The 17386-nt window shown below is 40.5% G+C and overlaps 1 long non-coding RNA gene across 1 annotated transcript; it reads right to left on the reverse strand.

The window, feature by feature from the left end:
* Positions 1 to 11378: 11378 nt before the first annotated feature.
* Positions 11379 to 17044, reverse strand: LOC123382858. Its single transcript, XR_006591941.1, has 3 exons — positions 16642 to 17044; positions 15589 to 15708; positions 11379 to 13398 (listed from the first exon to the last, which is right to left on the reverse strand). It is a non-coding gene; the product is annotated as an uncharacterized LOC123382858 (long non-coding RNA).
* Positions 17045 to 17386: the final 342 nt, after the last annotated feature.

The following is a 17386-nucleotide window of genomic DNA, read 5'->3' on the forward strand; positions in this document are numbered from 1 at the left end:
AAGCTAAATGATTGGTAGAACTTCCTCTTGTAAAGTCGCTTCTCAAATTAAATTCTGCTGCTAAAAAGTGCAGTTTCCGTGCCTGAAAATTAGAATTGCTTCAGACATGCTGGTTTCACCCACAGTCTTATTCTGGTCTCCAGCCAGTTAACAAAACGTGTTATCAGTAGATTTGAGTTCAAGGATCATTATAACTCCCTCAGCCTTGTACTGCCACAGCAGGGCATTGAGAGCTATTTCCTACTCATCGAAGGAAGATATAACATCTTGATTTCAAATCTCTGGCAATAAGATATTGTGGAAATCTTAAAATGTAGATCCTCTTGATTTCATTGCTATGAAACTAAGAAACTGGAAACTCACTTTGAACAGCTGAAGATTTAGCCAGGGATGTGGCCAATCTCTGGGCATTCATACCTGGATTGTCTTTAGGATATCCCAAGTCTGTAGCTTAAATGTCACCGATTCATTCACAGTGTGTGTCTGCGGAATTTCCACACTGTGCAGAGCGCCATACTAAGCCCGGGGGAGGAGGGAAGACGCACTAAAAGCACCAGGCATAGCTCTTGTCGTCTAGCAGCGTATAGTCTGGCAAGGAAGATAAGACTTGCACGCAAGTAACTAAAATTGCAAGTCAGCGAATAATCAGAGCCGTATGAGCAGAGAGGTAAATTTCACGAAATTACCTCGTGCTGGAAGGGCCGAGTGTGGCCGCCATCTGGCAGTTGCAGGGAGTTTGGGTGGTCTGTTCATCCGTCTCAGTTCATGGCTCGGGCAGAGGTCAGTAAATTCAGCAGACTTGAGTGCTGCCAGTTAAGGACCAAGAGCTAAAGACCCTGTGGTGTCCTTGAGCCACAGACAGATCCAAAGCCCAGACAGGAGAGGAAAGAGTGAGGAAGAGGGAGAGGGGTGATGGGTCCAGAGAATAGGAGGTGAGACAGCGTACACCTCCAGCATCAAATGCTCAATGATGTTGACGTTACGACACAGGACGTGTTGGGGGAAAAAAAAAATTCTTGAAAGATAACTTTGGGTTTTGCATTAATGAAAATAAAAGGATTTTAACAGCCTAGGCAGAGGGCTTGCTATACAACACATGTCCGCAGTCATTACACTATTAAGAAGGTATTCCACTGCTGTATGGGCTAAAAAAAAAAAAAATTAGTCTGTGTAGCATTTCAGCAACCTCACAGCGTTCTTCAATAACTGTTCCTACAAATACTTTCTGACAGCTTCCATTTGTTGCTCGGCTATCGCAGAACCCTGAAAAATATATTATGTCTCATGTCAGTTATAAAAATAACACCACAAATTATAACCAAAACAAAATTACCCAGTAATTATCATTTAGATGTCCGTTTGAATCCTTTTCAGAGTTACTGTTACTTTAGTCTGCCATTAGGAGCCAGACAATTTAATACAAGGCACACTGGAGGGGTTTATTTAAATCTTACTCCTATATACAATAATATCTGAAATCTACCTTTCTGAGCACTCTGCGAGTGTCTTAATCTCAAGAGCACTTCTAAATACATTCAATACTTACAGCCTTAGATTTGACAAAAATAGGCATAGTAAACATGTGGTGTCAATTATGGGAAAAAACCGAACAAAGGTTAGAGGAATAAGAACAGAGCTCACAACTTTTCTTTTAACTTGTTAATGTCTCTGACCCTTTTGTACCAAAAAAATCACTTTAATCAACATTATATGCATTTCGTTCTGGCCTTACCATTTAACAGCCTGTAAAAAATGTTTGGCTATCAATTATACACATCAAGTTGATACGCTGCAGGACTGGGGGTCATTTATGCTTGCAATTAAATCTGAGAGGGCTTGAGGAGACCCACATGGTTAGCAAGCTTTCCTCCCTCCACCCCACTCAGCCTTTTTGAAACTGCAAGAGATGAGGGAGCTTAATTAAACTTATCCAAGATCTGTTTTCTCATCCTAGGAATTGAAAAGCCACGGTCAGGAGTATAGTGAGTTTCAGATCTAGGGCCTTCTTTTCCAGCTCTGTACTATCCCCTCTCCCACTGTACTCACATAGTCATACCCATAGCTACACACACACACACACACACACACACACACACAGATTTTAGTCAAATAAATTTAAAAATTGATTCTTGACTTGCTTTGAGTCTCATCTGAAGCCAAAACAGTCATCCAAATCTGAGTATGGCCACAGATATCTGTAGTGTAGTGTAAGATATGGGTCAGCACACATAAGTGCCCCATTTATAATCACGAACCAGAGGATAATGCACCAGAGGCCACATCACTGCTTACATCCTCTTAATCTTATGGGGAAGTTGATGGGATGTGCAATCTAAAATGATAAGAAGAGATTCTCAATTAAGTGGTCTTAAACTGGTGTGGCTTCAGACCCAATTCAACAACTCAAAGTCTCCTTTAAAAATGCACATAGGGAAGGAAAACTGTCTTGTGTCCAGCAGTGTGCTGATAGATGTTTGTTTGTTTGTTTTAATGTTTATTTGTGAGAGAGAGACAGAGTGCAAGTCGGGGAGGAGCAGAGAGAGAGTGAGACACAGAACCCGAAGCAGGCTCCAGGCTCTGAGCTGTCAGTACAGAGCCCGACGCAGGGCTCGAACTCACGAGCCGTGAGATCATGACATGAGCCGAAGTCAGTAAGGAGCCGAAGTCGGATGCTTACCGACTGAGCCACCCAGGAGCCCCACTGATAGGTGTTTTGAATGGTGTTCTGTGTACATCTGAAGCCTAGGCTAGGGCTCCAAAGCAGATCAGTATTTGGCTTCTTGTATTTAGCTTCATGAATTCTTCCCTTCCTTTCCTTCCCTCCAACCTCAGACTCTCAGGTAAGAGGACCAGCCATTGGATTTCAAAGCAGATTTGAAAAGTCACTCCTTCAACATCCCTTCATTCATTCAACAAATGTTTACTGAGTGTCTACCATGTATCAAACATTGTGCTTGGTGCTGGCTTAGATTTATTACTGATACTTTTTGAATATATACAGTATGTTGCAGTCAAATTCATCTTGCTATGATATTGTACCTAACTCCAAAAGAACTCCCCTTTAGATTGAACAGTTCTGGGAATTAGGGAAGTATAACTCCAAGTGCCAACTAGAGGCAGCCATCCAATTTTCAACTTTACAGGAGGTGGGGAGGGTAGGGGTAGATTTGGATGTTCACAAGCATATTAAGGTGCAATTTTCAAATGTCATGGCTCAGCTGATGCACAGAACATTAAGAATATTTTGAGCCTTCTGTGTGCAGGTAGCATCTATTTTAATTGATGTATTTTTTACCATAATATTGTACTATGTGGTCTCTTCCTCTGTGTTAGCTTTTTATAATTAATAGTGGTATGTATAGCAAGGGAAGGAGAGAAAATATATAGAGATATACTCCTTAATATTGTAGTCTTTGGGGGCATATGGGTGGCTCAGTCGGTTAAGCGTCTGACTCTCGATCTCAGCTTAGGTCTTGATCTCGTGGTTAGTGAGTTCGAACCCCCCATCAGGCTTTGCATTGACAGTGTGGGGTCTGCTGGGGATTCTCTCTCTCTCTCTCTCTCTCTCTCCTCTCTCTCTCTCAATCTGCCCATCCCCTGTTTGTGTGCATGCTCTCTCTTTCTCAAATAAATAAACTTTATATATATATATATATACACACATATATATACATATATACAGATATATATATACATATATGTATATATAAAAGTATATATATAGTATATATAAGTATATATAAAAGTATAATATATATATTATATATAAATATATAATATATATATTTATATATATGTATGTGTATATACATATATACATATGTATATATGTATATATACATATGTGTATATATACATATATACACATACATGTATACGTATGTATATATGTATGTATATACACATACATATGTATGTATGTATATACACATATGTATATATGTATGTATATACACATACATACATATGTATGTATATACACATATATATATGTATTATATACACATACATATATACATATGTATATATGTATATACACATACATATATACACATACATATATGTATATTATACTTTTATGACATTAGCATCTTTGGCTCTGCTCCTGAAAGCGTATGTTCTTCTCATGCTTGTTTTCAACATATTAATCTAATAAATAAACCATTTTTATTAGAGGACTTTGTATTGATGAATTGGAAATACTACTTTCCAACTGTAAGCCTAATTGTGTATATCCTATGAAGGTAAATGCCCACAGAGATTGATTTTCTGTTAAAACGGATGTTCTGTTTGTTTTAAGGGAATTTAAAAAATAATTTCTTGTTATAAATCCAGTTGTTTTTAAATACTTTTTAAATGTCAACATAGAGGAATCTAATAGTCTCAGACAGTTATAATCTCCCAGTAATATCCTCATGGGCTTAAAATATGTCCATACATCGCCCCAAAATGTTTAAGTAAATCGGAGAAGCCAGCTGGCAAATAAATAAGCATGTCTGTTTTCCAATTTAATACATATTATTTTTTTTGATGTTCAATAAAGCTGAGATTCCATAGAAGTCTAACCTCCAAACAAAATGTAGCAGTCACATATTCATTGATTAGATTTTATTACAAACAGTACCCCCAAGGTTTTATGCAAAAAAAAAAAAAAATTATTACAAATTGCCTACAAATGAACTTGGAATATTTTATCTGGCTTAAAAAAAGAGCTAAAAGGAATGAAGTCTAGACTGGCTTAAAAAAAACCTGAAAATATGTGGGCATGGAAACAAGGAAGAAAAGGAAGTTTCTGGGTTCTTCTTTCCACTCCAGGAGAGATGAAACATATGCCTGAGTTATTACAATGCATTGATCTGACTCCAACCTGAAGTTGCTAAGGTTTTATAAAGCTGCAATAAAGCTTTCTTTGCATTAACCAGCCAAGCACATAAACATTTTAATGAACTGTTTTTACATGGTTCATTGGGCAGCTACCAGGCTACTATAATACAAATCACCACTCTGCCACATCCAGCTTTCTCATGATGGTTGTACTTTTTCAGTTTACTAAATGCAAATTGAATATCATGGCTATGGAGCTTAATCAAATACTTGACTATTCGAGCATGAGAAATTCTTAGCCTGGAATTTACTGTATTCTGGGATAGTCACTCAAAGGATGGAATCTCAGAGAATTTCAACTCTCAAGCTTCCAAACCCAAAGTGAAGTTTATCATGATAGTCATGGAGACCACTAAAAATTAAACCCCTCAAAAATCACCACTCCATCGAAATGGTTTAAGGCAATGAATGAATGACAGTGTTACCATGAGGAGTAAGTAGCTGAATCACCATTAATCATGAAGAGATGGGATCCCCAAACTGATAGTTCTCTTAGTGACCTGAAGCCTGGAATGAATTATTGAACTCAATACCAATGCAGATCAAATCTCCTTGGAATAATTAAGTATCATTACTGACAAACATTTGTGTGCATTCTAGTCAACACTTAAACTAACACTAAATTATTAAATATTTATTATGTCTTCTGAGAGCTTTATGACACTGTATGTATTTTTAAGATTAAAGATTAGCCCAACACAGAATTTAATAATGAATGCAAATTATAAATGAATATTTAACAAACCGTACCACATTTTATGTCTTAACATCTCTTCTGCCACTGATATGACTGAATGAGAAATGGCTTACATGATGAATTGGCCTGCCACCTAATGCCTCAGTGAAAACAAGGTGTTTTCACCTTGATGTGGCCTTTAAAATAAATTAATTTGTTAACATTTAAAAATGCAGTGTAACAGATGACATAAAACATTTATAAGACAGTTTATGACCCAACCAACCATGTGCTAATCCAATAATATTTATTAAAACATTTTATTTGGCTAATCATTTCATGGTCAAGATTTGGAAATGTTTGTTTTTCAAGTTGAGTCAAGGATTTAAATGCTACTAATGGTACCATAAAGATGTTATATGGTGTTAATATAACCCAAGTCTTAAAAACAAAATGAATTTGCTATTTATGAACCATTAAGTTTTACCTTACCCCCAGAATAAATTTTATATCATTACAGACCTATTAATACACCCTCTCTGTTTGTGCATCCTCCTAATCCCATCTGCTGCCTTCCCTAAGATATATTTACAAGCCAAATTTATAAATAGATGAGATAAATCAGATTTTTTTTTTTTACCCTGGAAAATATGTTTGTATTGAGCACAGAGTATGCAGTGGTTCTTTTTTCACTTTAAATTTTCTTTATGGTTGGGGTGCCTGGGTGGCTCAGTTGGTTAAGCATTCAACTCAAGTCATGATCTCACTGTTGTGAGCTCGAGCTCTGCACTGGGCATGGAACCTGCTTAAGATTCTCTCTCCCTCTGCCCCTCCCCCCCCCGTAAAAAAAAATATATATATATATTATTTTTTTAATGTTTATTTATTTTTGAGAGACAGAGCACGAGCAGGGGAGGGGCAGAGAGAGAGGGAGACAAGAATCTGAAGCAGGCTCCAGGCTCTGAGCTGTCAGCACAGAGCCCATCATGGGGCTCAAACTCACCAACTGTGAGATCATGACCTGAGCCAAAGTCAGACACTTAACCGATTGACCCACCCAGGCAGTGTTTCTGAATAAGCCAGGAACCATCCTGTGTATTAAGACGTGGGTCATATAAGCAAATTCCCTGTGGTAGAAGTTTCAGCTCCTCTGCTAAACTAAAACTTTGAAAGAGGGCATTCTTTCTGGTATTGAAAAAATTAAGGCATGCTTTCAAAAAGGGGGAAAAAGAAAAAAAATAAAGAACCTCAAATTTCTTCAACTATGCACACCTTTAACTCAGTCATGCTGGGACTATAACACAGAAGAAATTCTAGTTATTAAAATGTTTGTACATATACACATATTTGCCACTAAAACATTGGCAACAACCTCAAAATATGAGCTATGGGGGTAATTCTGAACCACCTGCTGGACAGAGCATTATATAGCCTTTAAAAATCTTGTCTCTGGGGACACCTGGCTGGCTCAGTCACAAGAGTATGTGACTCTTGATCTTGGGATTGTGAGTTTGAGTCACATGCTGAGTGCAGAGATTACTTACAAATAAAATTTAAAAATAAATAAAAAACCTTGTGTCTGTATCATATTTAAGACCATAGCAAGTGCTATGCTTCAGATAGAATGCTAAGAAGGGGAAGGTAGTATGCAAAATTGAATCTGGAGCCTGAGTAGAACATCAAAGTAAAACAAAATCCTAAAATAAGAAAATTACAATATAGGCAGAAAGTATGAGCAGTTACTATTATTTATTGTCAAGGAAATAATGTATGTGGTATATAAAATCATTTAAAATGAAATTTTTTTTAAATTTTTTTTTTAACGTTTTTATTTATTTTTGAGACAGAGAGAGACAGAGCATGAAGGGGGGAGGAGCAGAGAGAGAAGGAGACACAGAATCGGAAGCAGGCTCCAGGCCCTGAGCCATCAGCCCAGAGCCCGACGTGGGGCTCGAACTCCCGGACCGTGAGATCGTGACCTGAGCTGAAGTCGGACGCTTAACCGACTGCGCCACCCAGGCGCCCCGAAATTTTTTTTTTAAAAAGGAAGGAGTTTGAATTAATACTGCTAGTTTGTAATACGTATCTCTCTTCCCCTTCCCAGCACTTGGAAATAGTCTGGATTTAGTCATGGTGTTTACATGTTACTATGCTTGGGGCGAATTCTTTCATTATTATCATGCGTAATTGCATCTGTCCCAAAACAAAAAAAAAAAAAAGTCACTCTAGTCTAGAAAATGATAGATTACTTAGAAAGACATCATAATAAGGATAATCTTAATTGTCTTGAAATTCTTAATTTCAAGACCACATTCATTGTGCCTTTGGTTCTTCCTTTTCTGTAGCCACCCTCTGCTGCCTTTATCCTCCCTCCAGATTTTTTTCATTTCTTCTGCAAAGCTCGGGAATGGAACTGCAGTTTCAGGTGATTTTTCAACTTACGTCATCTTTCTTCAAGGTTTTTCTCGGGTTCACCCTATACTTATGTACGACACAAGTTTCCCTCAGCCTAAAAGGGAACGGACAAAGTGGGGGCGTGAAGGGAAGGAAGGATCCAGGTATTTCTCATAGTTTTCTTCTTCTTTTTTTTTTTTTAGTAGCTGGCAATTTTATTTGTGTGTATGTTTGTTTTAAATTTTATTTCACTTTAAGTCCGTCAAGTTAACACATAGTGCTGTATTAGTCTCAATGTACAATGTAGTCAATCAACAATTCCACATATCGCCCCGTGCTCATCATGACAAGTGCACCCCTCAATCCCCATCACCTATTTCACCCATCCCCCCAACCCACCTCTTAGACTTTTCTTAAACAGGAGAAGTAGACGCTTGCTGTGCTGATAAACTTTTAGAACAACTGCACTGTTTTTGGTTCAGTAAATACAAAGGCAACAGAGACCTTGTGGGATTCTTGTGAAAATTCAGGGAAGTAACACGGGGAAAGCACTCAGTACAAGACTAGCTACATAGTAAATGCTCAGTAAGTACTAGCCTGCGACTTCTGCACCATCACCTGTCAACAGCAGCAGGTGCAATTTTTTTCTTGCCAGCAGGACCAAAAGGGCAATCGCTGGCTCATCCCCAAATGCGAGAGCTCTCACTGATTCTTTATGTCATCAATTTGCTTTCTCTTTAAAGTTCAAATCACTAACAATGAAATTCTGTGCTTTAAAAGCAGGCTAATGAGATTTTAACAACCACAATTCCTATAGGTAGGATCCTTTCCCAGAAGTGTTTATAAAATGGGAAAACGAAGGAAGGCGCCTGAGTGGCTCAGTCAGTTGAGCGTCCAACTTTGGCTCAGGTCATGATCTCACGGTTCGTGAGTTCGAGCCTGGTGTCGGGCTCTGTGCTGACAGCTCGGAGCCTGGAGCCTGCTTCGGATTCTGTGTCTCCTTCTCTCTCACTGACCTCCCCCCACTTGTGCTTTCTCTGTCCCTCTCTTTGTCTCTCTCTCTCTCTCTCTCTCTCTCTCTCTCTTTCTTTCTCTCTCTCTCAAAAATAAATAAACTTCAAAAAAATGGGTAAGCAAAGGGAATAGATAAAATCAGAACAAAATATCTGTCATTGTCCTATTCAGTAAGACTCAGTGCTAGGTATACTCATGACTTTGGTAGTCAGAAATCTGGATAACACCCACCGGCTCCCCACCTCCCCTCAAGAGAAGGAACACCCACATGTATCAGAATAGTACTGTGTCCTGATCTTATTTCCTATACTTCAATAACCATACCTGATCCCTCTGGTGTTATTATTTCTTGAGGTTACTCATCCAGTGTCCATGTTTCGCCTGGCAATAGACCCCTACAAGGGACCAGGGCAAGGTTTGGCAAGAGAATTCCCTATGAAATCCCTGCCCTAGGGAAAGAAATACTTGCCAAGTTTAAAGTCAGCATAGGGTTTGGCAGAGGGAACCGATTCCTATCGGAGCTCAACTGTGGAAGTCACCCCAGGATGGTGTCAATCCCGGGATATAAGGACTGGATTGAATCCACATTTCTCTGCGATCTCCAAAGCCATTTGGAAAGTAGGAACGGGAAGCAAATTCGGCAAGCGTCCCCACACGCATTAGCAAACTCTCTGAGTGCATTTCATCTATCCTTGAATGTGACCATCCCCTTTTATACTCAGCCTGGAACACTTATTAAAGAGGAAGCCACCGAATTGTACAAAAGCCTTTATAAGCATCTTTACAATTGCCTAACTCCTTCCAACCCCACCCTCAGCTCACCCCCTGGGATGTCGACAACATGCTTGCCACCCTATAGACATCAAATGTTTTCCACTTGGGATTTTATGCCAAATCATAACCACGATTTGGAACACTAAAGTACCGTGTTTCGTGCTAAAAGTTGCCTCGCTGCCTTTAACCCATATTCAGTGACAGTTCCTTTTCTGTTTTTCAGAGTAGAGGAAGAAGAGAATCATCCCAGACACATAACAGGGTTCCTGGGAAAGGACACAGGGAGTGTCATGTTTGAGACTTGGTTCCTTTGACTCTGGGACAGCAGGGACGCAGGCGAAGCATCGCACAGCCGCGCCAAAGAAGCAACAATGAGATGTGCCTTTTCACATGTAACTCCAGGAGCAAGGAAAAACAAAACCAATTCCCCCCAAAGGTACAGACAAAGAAAAGCACCCTCCCAGAGGAGTCTGATGATAAGTGGCCACGGGGAGCATCACTGTGATCAGTCAGAAAGGCAGGCGAGTTATTAGCTTAGCCCTGAACCTCCTACTTAATGTAGGACCAGTGGTGATGGTTAACAGACCCTAGCTGCGGTGACAAGCCTGGGACCTGCTCGAGGAAATCCAATTGAAAAGCAGCCAAGAGGAACAACAAGCTAGAAACAGATGTTCCAGCTACCAGGATGTGCACACATTTAACCTGAATATGTAGTTGGGCTGGGATGGGAACATTCGTTTCTAAATATAGTGATTTCACCTCTTCCCCCATATAGATGTTGTCAAGTTCAATTTTAGCCATCCACATTAGTTTTGTCAAATTTTCAGCAATTTCTTTAAACCAAGGAGATGTCAGAATCATAACAGCTATTAAAGGAATTCAGGGTATTTGATTTATCTACCAAGTTTTACTAAAACACTTCAGCTAAATCATACACTCTTCAATTCCAGGCTCATAGTAATTGAAATTATCTTTAAAAAAAAAAAAAAAAAGCTGCCCCAATGAAACTCAAACATTTCATGCCATTATTGGATATACTATTATCACTAGCATTAAGAGAGTTATATTTTTATCAGTCCTTTTTAGCCACTTCTTAAGCAGGGGAGTTTATGTTGGTAGAGGTGTGATCACCGTGCAGAGACTGGAGCACAAGCTGGACAAAATCGGTTAATTAGATTTGAATGAGAGCTGAGTCCTCTGAACCACGGCAATAAGTCATGTACATTAGGAAGCATTCTCCTTTTATGTCAACACAATTCTGGCTTTCTCTAATGGGCTTTATAAGAAGAGAGAGACCATCTCACTGCGTTGATTTTTCTGAAGAAAAAAAATCAATACTCTCAATAGATTTTAAGTAGATCTAATGTAGTACAGCAATAGGCCCATAGGAAAATAAATATATGTAAAAGACCTCAAAATGTGAATTAATGCATGCTGCACTAAGACCAGATCCTACCCTAAATTCATGTTGTTATGTATGCCTAAAGCAAAACAGAGCTGCAGAGTATTTCCTCCAGCAACACCTTATTTTTTATTGGTAGGTTTTAATCTGGTACATTTTTGGGGTCACCGAATTCTTATTTGCCTTAGAATGCCCGATTAGACCATCCTGTAAAGGAGAAAAGAGCGTGAGCCATCGTTCTGTGCTGAAATTTATTGAAGGTATTTATGAAGAGGGTGATCTTGAGGAATGCAAGCTTTTAAAATCCAAGAACAGCAGCAAAAATAAATTAATCAGGAATTCATCACTAATTTATACATGAATCACTTACAAGAAAGGTAAAATGGTCCAGTAAATTACGGATTTACAAATAAACTTGATTCTAGGACCTTGGCAAATACTTGGATTGCAATATAGATCCATTTTTCCTAAAAACAGTTTCCACTTCCACTTCAGAGAAAAGGGACATTTAAAAACCAAATACCCTCTATGAAAATTTGAGGGGAACTCTTTTGTGGTAACGAAAGGCTTCAGTGGCAATAGTTCATAGGATTCATCTGCTTTCCACAAACTCAGGGGTGGGACCCGTCTATCGTGTTTCCAACTCATTCTCATGAATTCTAAATTGTCAACACCTAAGGTTAATGATACCTGTCTTTTTGCTGTCATAAACAGTTAGGGCGGTTTAGCAAGAGATAAATCATCCCCAACAGAGAGTTGTGCTATTGTTCTCTTCAAACAAAGGAAAAAGCTTAATTCTATATAAATCTTGAACACTGTTACAAGAGAACAGACTTTTTTTTTTTTTCTTTTACACTCAGATGCAATTCTTAGTCTACAACACATTTCTTTCTGGATCCACAACACCTATTTTTTAGAAGTTTGTAGAGTAATAATGAAGAGTTTCTATGCATGATGGATCACTCTAATCTCCAAAATATGCACTGATTTTTTTTTTTTAGGATGGCACAGTAGGAAAGTCAACCATCCTTTTGATTATTAGATAACCAGTGCCTTGATCTGAAACACCCTCCATTCAATTGAGGATGATACTTTTAGCTACTAAATAAATATGCAGTGATGAGATGGGCGGGGCTGCGGGGTGCAGGAATGAGAACGTTACCAGGAACCAGCACGTTCATCTTGCAATAACTACACATGAACAAAAACTTCTTTTAATGAAAAATATTAAAGAAAGTGCGAACTACTTTTTTCGCCCATCCAAACCTTAAGTAATTTACTTCTTTCTAGAAAATACTCCTTATATGATTTGAGAAGCATGCTACCAATTTTAGAATGCAGAGTCATCAATGCTATAATGTAAAGTCAGAAATATTTTGTATTACACACTTTTAATACACATGAAGTGCATATTAAATATAATATCTGTATAACAAACATGTCAGGTACTGCATTAGATTCATTTAAAATAAAATAAGGCCAAGAGCTTAGCAACATAATAACACAAGGTGCTCAGGGATAACTTCACAATTTGAATAGAGAATGTCCTTGAGTTAGGAACAATTGTGACACAGCAGGAGATGGTGACAATAGTCAGTCATATTACAAATATGTGTGAAAAATATATCACACCCTAGGAAATTTACCAAAATAGCAAGTGAAAGTGTACCTATGATGAGATAAATGGTTTTTCCCCTACTAATCCTCCACTCTGCTCCTCCTGCCACACACACACACACACACACACACACACACACACACTTTCTGTGATTCTCTTTATTATCAATCAGTATGGCACACATGCTTAACCAGCTTGGACTAGTGTTGTGGCTCTTCCCCTTGCTCTAACCTTCTGCACACACACTGACGTGCGAACTTAGCCACACACACGGCACAAATTCTTCCATTTCACGTCTTTCGCTTAAATGTTTTCATCCTTGCCAGGCGTTGTGACAAAAAGGTTATTTGCTGCCTAATCTTAGCCAGCAAACAAAACCCATCTCTTTGGGTGGCTGCCTAAGCCTGTATTGCTGGGTTCACACGTTTTTGTGTTTCGGGACAACATAAATCAAAGGGTGTCAGAGACAGCCCTACCAACTCATGTTGCAGACAGGCAAGCAAAGTTCCAGAGCAGTGACATGTGCCCAGAACCACAGAGCGGGCCAGTGGCGAGGCTGGATTGGAATCCAGGGCTTTGTATGTGTCCTGCTTCGTCCAATCTTCTTTTTGTTACCTCCGGCTCTAAGGAGTTGGCCTGGGAGGAAAGTAGCAGTCATGAGGTTTTAACAGATTTCCTTCCCGGGGCACAAAAAGCCCACCCAGTGAATATCCAGCATGGCAGTTTTACAGTGGAGCTTGGCCGGTCCAGGATACAAATGTGCCTCAAGCAGCTGGAGTCTTCCTGAGTTTTACTTCTTCTATCTCTCAATTTCTGGTTGTGTTATATAAAAAGCAGACCAGTAACTATTGCATTATATTCTGCAGTGACTCAATAGCAGCACTTGGCCATTCAGTCCACAAATTGTATCGGGCCCCAGCACTGCGAGGTGCTGGGGTAAGACCCAGGACGCCAACCACTGGCTTAGGCAGAGAAGAAAACAGACTGCCAATCAATCTGCCAGGGATCAATTGCTATGGAAGTGGGGGCACCTCACCCAGGTTGGCGGTCCAGTGAGGCCTCCTGGAGGGAGTGCTGAACTAACAGATCTGAAGGGTGGGTGGGAATCAGCCTCAGAACATTACTACAAATAGTAAAAATATTCTCTCGTGTTTATCACCTCATTTTATTCTTATGATAACACTCCTGAGAGGTGAGCAAGGCAGATGTTGATTTCACTTAAAAAAAAAAACAAAAACGAAAACAAAAACAAAACACTTGGGCTAAAGAGAACAATGGGCTTTCGGCTGGCCAGTAGTAGAGCTGGGTGAGAAGCAGGATGCCTGATGAGCTCCAGGAGAGTGTTCTTTCTTCAAGGCTACATCCAGAAGCACCTGGAGAGCTGGAGCTCTCCCCGTTACTTCCCCCCATAACACAGCAGGATGAGGGTCCACCTCCACCTCTGGAGCCCGCTTTCCCTTCATCTTGGTCTACTTGGGTAGATGGCACCCTAGTGGGTGCAGAGAAGCTGATTTACAGACAAATAGTCCTGCCAGGCCACAGAGAAGGCCACCTTGCATCCGAAGGACCCCAGGCCAGGATCTCAGGGCCCGCAAGGCACCCCTGGAGGACAGCCTGCAAACTAGAATGGCCACCAGCTCAGGACCCTGCCCTGAGCCACTTCTGGTGGCCTCTCCCACCCTGAATGCTCATGTAAGCAAGCCCACTTTGCTTTCCTGTCCCCTCTGCAAACACACACACACACACACACACACACACACACACACACACACACTTAGACCTCACCCTGCTTCCCATCTCTTGTGGTGATTGTAAGCCACTCCACAGTCATCCTGCGGACCAGGAATTACCCCCAGCATTTCCAGAAACTAGAAGGCACTGTCTATGCTGAGAGGTGACAAATGTTGTTCATTTCAGGCCTAGGGGAATATTCTTGTATTTTTTTTTACTTGGGTCTTTCAACCAGTAAGCCTGATGCTTTTGTTTTCCGTGTGTGTCGTGGTAAAATACTCATTATCAAAATTTCTTCCTGCGTTATGGACTGTTTATCCCTCTGCCTCTTTTATAGTTTTCTGCATTTTCCAGAATTTCTATGATGAAGATATTTTACTTTCAAAATCATAGGGAAAAAGTTCAAAATGTTCAAGTATTCCCACATAGGAATATAGAATTACTAAGACTTTTCCCTGAATGGTAGAACTATGGGTGACTGTTTTTCCTTTATTCCATTAGAATTCACATGGATTGCTCTTGGACTTGTACACTCAGGTCAGTCATAGACAATTTTTGAGTGATGAAGAGCAACTTCGAAATAGTAAGTAGAATGAATCTTATAGGGTGAAAACATTTTTGGAAAACCCATTAAAAACAAAGATGGGGGCACCTGTTGGTAGAGCACGTGACTCTTGATCTCAGGGTTGTGAGGCCAAGTCCCACATTGGGTGTAGAGATTACTTAAAAGTAATAAAATATTTTGTTTTTAAAAAAAGCAAAGATAGAAAAAAAAACCCACATGGAAATGGTGCCCACCTCTGCTGCCAGTCTCTACCTTCATCTGAGGTTGGTAACCCATGGACTCCAGCCATCATGGGCAGTGTCTTTAAGGTCCCACACTATTGTCTGCATTACGTATACAGAGGCAGAGCTTACTGCTCCTGAAATGGTAGCAGAAACATAGGTAACAAGGACTGTGCTGTGTCAAAATGTATCTGTCTATATTCCCACTGGTTTATTTCTGGCTGTGTAGACCACTAAGGATTTTCCGTAGTTGAGAGAGCCAGAAACAGAGAGGGAGAGAGAAATTATGGGCGAATTATGGCACCGTACCATTAAGTTGCAGAGATAGTTGCTGCTGGTATACGATGACTACTTTTCATATGATTTTCACTTTTCATCTTCTTGTAAAATGCTGTGAATTTACTGCTGAGCCTGTGTACTGCTACTCTCCTAAAGAGAAAATTACTTCTTTTAGAGGATCTGCTTGCACAAGCGTAAAATCTTTGCAGCTCTCGGAGCAGCAAGAGAACCACATCAGACTTTGATATGCTGAGTTGGCTTTTTGGAGTTACCTGTTCCACAGAACTTTGGACAAGGGTTTTTTCCAGCATGTTGCTTTCTTTATATTTGTGTCCACTCACATCCTCAAGTGTCTTAATGAGTACCTCCTAAATGCAGTTGACCTTACCAGATGCTGTGAGGGACACACAGATGACAAGCACAGGGTCCTTGCTATAGAGAGGCTCGTCATCTCACAGGGGATATGGCAGAGAAAAGCAACCGATGAGCTGAGGGGAGGACATTCCAAGCAGAAGGAAGGACAGGTGCAAAGACCCTGAGGAGAAAATGAGCACGAAGTCCAAAGTGCTAGAAAGAGGAGGAGAGACATGAGAGTGGAGAGATGGGAACAGGTGAGGTCTTGTAAGATCGAGGGGCTTGAATTTGATTCCAAGTCTGATGAGAAGCCGTTTGAAATCTTTGAGCAAAGGAATGATGACGTCTGACCTTTTTTTTTTTTTTTTTTAATGATCCCTCCAACCTTGAGAAGGATAGGTCACACGGGACTAAGAACAGAGGCAGGGAGACCAGGTAGGTCTGCAAAGGTGTGGGCTGGGGAAGACGGTGACCCGGACTAGGGTGGCAGTGCGAAGGGCACTGAGACTCATGGAAACAGAAGTCAGAGAGCCCAGAGGACCAGGCTGCTAACTCTACAATAGGGCCCTGAATTATTACGAGGTGCTCAGAAGGGGCCCTGTAAATACGTATTGGATGAATGTATGGCTGGATAAAGAGAATCACTCCCTAGAATGACCCCCAGATTGGAGATCAGGAAACTCATTCTGGGCTCTCGGGTCTCTGAGAGGCCATAGCGATTAGACTTACCTAGTCTAGCTCCACCAGACACTCTTTTCTTCCCCCTCGAGATTCTCATGGGTCCCAACAGATGTGCTCCGTGGTCCCAAAATAGAATAGCTTCTGATCAAAGGAGAGCACTAAGGAGGCAAATTAATATCACAGTCAAAATCCCCTATTCACTAGCATCCTTTAGAAGCAGCTATAATGGGGCTCTGATGTGCTTCTGAAAAGATCATTTAAAGAGCATCACGGTAGTTGTTTGTCTTAAAAATGTCTGTTGAAATATAAAATCTGTAGGGCTGCATCAGTGGTTCTCAGCGCTGGCTGCATATACAAAGTACCTGGGGACCTTTTAAAATATACTTGCACCCAGGCCCCCACTCCAGACAGATCCCATCAGAATGTCTGGCATGAGGCCCCGGCATCCATAGTTTTTAAAAGCTCCCAGGTGATTCTCATGTGAGTCAGAAGCACTGCCGTAGGTGAGGTGAGTCACTTTCCTATCTGCCCTTCACCACAGGACATGAGCAATCCTGTGGATGGGCTACAGCCGATGACACAATGTGCAGCCTTCTTCACGGAGCTGAGACACACACGCTTCCTCTCCAGCACTTGGAAGAATTATTCACAAAGCTTGTAACACAGATACATTAATCAACTCGAGGCTTAGCAGTGGGCAGCCTCAAATAGACAACCCAACCCTCTGTTACTCCTGCCTCCATTGTCCCCTTCCTCCCTCCCGTCCTCCCTCCCTCCCTTCCTCCCTCCCTCC

Source organism: Felis catus, chromosome F1 (genome assembly GCF_018350175.1).
Source record: "Felis catus isolate Fca126 chromosome F1, F.catus_Fca126_mat1.0, whole genome shotgun sequence".
NCBI lineage: Eukaryota > Metazoa > Chordata > Mammalia > Carnivora > Felidae > Felis > Felis catus.